At 36.4% G+C, this 5,111-nt stretch overlaps 1 pseudogene; it reads right to left on the minus strand.

Moving 5' to 3' along the window:
* LOC102858736 overlaps positions 1-5,111 on the minus strand; it is a 100,311-nt pseudogene that overhangs the window by 93,318 nt on the left and 1,882 nt on the right.

Consider the following 5,111-nt stretch of genomic DNA (forward strand, 5'->3'; position numbering starts at 1 on the left):
CTTGAGTACTTTAGAGAGGTCCCTAACAGCAGACTTTCCCATCGCAATACGTTTTTTGATTTCTTGGCTGCTGGTGCCAAGAGTGTTGACCGTGGAGCTGCGCAAATGGAAGCTGTCAACAATCTCAATCTCTTTGCCATCCATCCTGATGCTACCAATTGGTCCAGTGGTGAGAATCTTTGCCTTCTTGACACTGAGCATCAGTTCATACGGAAGGCTGCAGTCCTTGAGTGTGTATAGGTTGGTGATAATTTGTCTGCTTTAAGAAGGTATTGATTAGTTGCAGGCTTAAAGTGTTCCATGTATGGGAGTGGGCAATTTATTCTCCTGAAAGTCCTTTCTGGGCCTATGGAGCTGCTTACAGCCCCTTCTCCTAAAACCTATTATCCTCCTTGGAATATATAGTGGTTTTACCAGGTTCCCTAACTGAAGCTGTTTTTCTCCAGCAGGATTGAAGGAAGCTCCCTTTCTTGCTCTTCGGTATCTTAGCTTTTGGAGTGAGTCTCTCATCTGATTGTAACCTTCTCTCCGGAAGTCTATTGTTCTCCATAGTCTGTAGAATGGCATGGCCAAGTTCTCTAACTCTCTTCACTACTTTCTTTCTGGTTGTTCTGGAGAAATAGCCTTGTCTCTGATCTTCTGCTATAGGATGATGTGCTAACGAATCTGGAGCCCTCAGACGGAATATCAGGATAATGTCCCAGGTGAGGGTGATACCTTGGCAAATTCCTATATATTCAAGCACCTGAAGAATTGGGAAAATAACCTGGGGTAAAGTGAGGAGCACAGACTTTGACAAATTCTTTCTACTGGCCAGTGGCTGCCTTTTCTAAATCCAGAAGTGTTTAAGGCAGCCCAGTGGAAGTCAGGGTATCAGACCTATTCTTAAGATGATTTTTAAATTCAGGTCAGAGTCAAGGCTAGGCCATCTTTTGGCCCTTGTGAACTTATTTTAATTCTCTTCAGCCTCAAATTGAACTTGCACATAAGTAATTGAGGGTCTATTCCAATCAGCACTTGGCATTTTTTGACTCCTAATATTGTGGTTCTGAAATTATTCCTTCCACAGATGTAATAAATCTGATTCCTAATGCAGTATATCAGGTGAAGTTCATGTGTAAAATTGTCATTTGTATTTTTTTTTTAAATTGTTTGTGATGAATGTGCTGTCTTCCTCATCACAGTAATGAGCAATGAAAACTCTCAAAAATTCATTTGTGTTTAATTAGAATCAACTCCTAGCTGACACTAAAGTGGACTTTTAGAGCCTGTGAATTGCACAGGAAGAGGTTTTCCATCTTTCTCCTGCAGAGTACTTGGTAGATGTGAACCACCAAAGAGACACTATCTTTGGGATAGCAGTGCAGAATCCTATGGGACTCTTCCTCCAGTGTTCCTTCTTTTAATTTACTTAGGCCTTAAATTTCTGTATCACACTTGGCACTTCTTTTCTCTCATGTTATGCTTCCAATCTGGTTAATATTCCTGTTGTCACCAGAAGCTGCTTCTTACACATGCCACTGCTATCTCCCAGGCCCAACTCGTTTCTTGACTGGCCTATTTAATTTTCCTTTTCTCTTGACTCCCCAGAGTTCCCTATAAGCCAGGGATCTTTGCAATGTTATTTTAACTTATCTACAAGATACTTTTATCTATTTTATAAACAATTTATTTATATAAAGATATACTGGTAATTATAATATTTGCACTTTTGGTACATAAGCTATTGTAGGTAAATTGTTTTTAACCTAGTGTGAGTCAAGGCAGTGGTACCTAAGCCTGCACTTGAGCATGTATCTTCACTGTCAGCACACACACACACACACACACACACACACACACAAACACACAGCAGTTAAGATGTTCTTGATACAACAACAAAACTTATTAATTGTTATGAAATCTTAATTTTTGAGAATACAACTCTTAAATACTCTGTGTGATGAAATGGAAGTTATTCTCATAACACTTTCGTTGCATGCTGAAGTACTTTGGTTGTCTGGAAGAAACACGCTTCTGAGGGAATGTTAGTCAGAAATTGAACTAGCTAAATTTTTTCCCATGAAATACCAATTTACTTGAAAGAAAAACTGACAGACATATCATGACTATTTAGACTTGGGTATCTGACAGCCATTTTCGTGAAAATGAGTGAAATGTGCCTGCTACTTCAAAGGAAACAACTGGCTGTATTTGTTGCCAAAGATAAAATGCAAGCTTTTAAATGGAGGTTAACATTTTTGTGAAAAGTTTTATGAAAGATTGCTATCTCGACAGTTTCCCAACATGCTAAAACTTTTTCCCTGTTGAATATGACTTTTTGAAATTGTTTAATGAAATGTATCAGGCTTGGAAAACCTATATAGTTTGGTAAACCAAACTTTTCCAAAATATCAATGCAAGATCCTACAAAATTCTGTTTGGGTAAAGTACTGAATCGACCAGTGATTTTATATTATAACAAAGTTTTCAAGATTCCTTACAGTAGTTTCTGATTACTTACTGAGTTATGGCTTATCTTAGTTATCTTCTTTTTTAAAACGATTTGTGAAAACTTCCCCAAACACTGGGGCCATGAGAAAAGGTAATAAAAGATTAAATATCACTATAGTTTTGTCTGTGCTATGGATTAAATTGTGTCCCTCTAAAATATGTGTCCATGGCCTTTTCAATTACTTACTATGAATCTGAGAGCTAAACTACGAATAAGGGTGACAGAGAAAGAATTGATTCCTTTGAGTTGTGGTGTTAGAGAAGAGCATCGAATATCTCATGGGCTGACAAAAGAATGAACAGATATATATTGGAAACAGTGCAATTGAGTGCTCCTTGGAAGCAAGGATGGCAACTAGGAGAGGCTATTCCTTCGAAAAAGATATCATGCTTGGAAGAGTGGAGGGTCAATGAAAAATAGAAAGACCCTCTTCAAGATGGATTGACATGGTGACTGCAGCAATGGATTCAAGTAGGTCAGAGATAGTGAGGATGGAAAAGGATAGGAAGGGGTTCAGGTCTGTTGTTCATAGGTTTGTTATGAGTCGTACTTGACATGATATCACCTAATAGCACAATATGCATGAATTTGGCTAGGCCATGATTTAAAAGATTTTATAATTACTCTCCATTTTTATAACCTGATGTAGTTATTCAATGAGCTGTAAATTCTAAACTCTCTGATGTTATAATGCAACAAGATACAAGATGCAGTATGCTTCTCTATTTTAAATTAATCTCAGGAATAAAAGAAATTAAGCAAGTGAGCAGAGATAGGGTGATCTCAGACCACAAAGAAAGAAGAACCAGAAGTGGAGCATATAATTTTGTAACTGGAATCTCTTCATGGTGAGCCTGATTAAAAGATTCATATCAAGATACATGGAGATCTCCAATGCATTCTATGCCTATCGATACAGAAAAGAGACAATGATCTTACTCCAGAACAAAGAAAGAAACAAAATGTTGCCTAGAGTTGGCAGCTTGAATTTAGACTTTTAGCTTTCTAAGGTAAAGCAGATGGTTAACATAAAATACAATGACCTCAATAAGATGGGTTGATGCTATGACTGCAACAACAGGCATAAGCACAGCAGCTGTCCTGGAGACGGTGTAGGACTGGGTAGTGATTCATTCAGTTGTACACAGGATTGCTATTAGTCATGGCTGAGTCAATAGCACCTGATAGCACCAATACTGTGAAACAATAAATTTCTCTTTGTTAAATCCATGCAAATGTGGTATTTCTGTTATAGCAGCACTAGGTAACAAAGATATTCTATATGTAGGTCAGATTATGCATTTGTACATATGGGAATATCTCTAAAAAGCAGAAAATTTGTAATAGCACTTAATTCTTCTCTATTATACTAGTGGTCTTTGGAACTCTTGCTTTATTTCAGATCTTGGTTTAAGAATAATTAATGGGCATCACAAGAAAGAAGAAAGCAGGTAATCCTTGACCCATGGTGGCTCCATATATATCGCCGTAAACTTGTGTTCCACAGGGCTTTCAATGGCTGATTTTTTGGAAGTAGATAACTAAGATTTTATGTGAAAAATATCAGAGAAATGAGTTTCCATAAAAGGTTAGTGGAAAAAGAACTCAGAATCATTTTGTATTTGCAAAGAATTAAGGTTCTATGTGAAAAATTATCAGAGTAATTAAATGTGTTCTATTGTAAAGTATTGTATTATGTTTGGTTTTTAATTCACTAAAAAAAAAAATCCCAAGGACTTCCAAAAGAACAAATAAAGCGTGTCTTGGAGGAAGCACCACTAATTTACTCTGTGGAGGCAAAGATAGTGAAACTTCTTTTCACATACTTTGGGCATGTTGTCAGGAGAGGTTAGTCCTTGGAAAAAGTTATGCTGGCAGGGAAAGATGGAGTATCAACAAAAGAGAGGAAGACACTCAACGAGATGGATGGACACAAGGACTGGACCAAAAGGCTTAGGCATGACAGAGATTGAGGGTGGTGAAGGATAGGGGAAGGTATTATTCATAGATTTGCTACAAGTCACAGTGAACTCAACAATACATAACAACAATTATGATCCAGGTAACATTAAAATCCTTGAATGAATAATTTTCAAATATATATATACATCTATATTTTAATTAATATTCATTTTTTACAAAGATAATTACTGCTATTTTAAAAAGAAAAAAACCCTGAACTTAGAAGAATTTAAATAATGTATTTATAATCACACAGATGGTAAAAATAAGTGGAAGTATCAGGATTAAATGATAAGTCATTTGTAGTCCAATTTTCTTTCTACTTTATGATTATCCTATTGTAAGGCATTGAAATAGTAAGAATTCTTCTTTAACATCTTGATTAATTTTATAAACTTTTACAACTGGCAGTAGTAGTATTATGAGAGATAGTGAAGAGATTGAGATTGTTAACAGCTTTAGTTTGCTTGGTTCCACAATCAACAGTCTTGGTACAAAAGCAAGGAAATGAAAAGAAATATTGCATTGGGAAAATCTGTTTTCAGAGACCTCTCCAAAGTATTGAAGAACAATGACGTCACTCTGGAGACCAAGGTGTGCCTGACTAGGGATGATAGTAGAAGAATTGATGCCTTTGAGCTGTAGTGTTGGAAAA

Source organism: Elephantulus edwardii, unplaced genomic scaffold, assembly GCF_000299155.1.
Source record: "Elephantulus edwardii isolate Elephantulus edwardi_28Jun2011 unplaced genomic scaffold, EleEdw1.0 scaffold00043, whole genome shotgun sequence".
Taxonomy (NCBI): domain Eukaryota; kingdom Metazoa; phylum Chordata; class Mammalia; order Macroscelidea; family Macroscelididae; genus Elephantulus; species Elephantulus edwardii.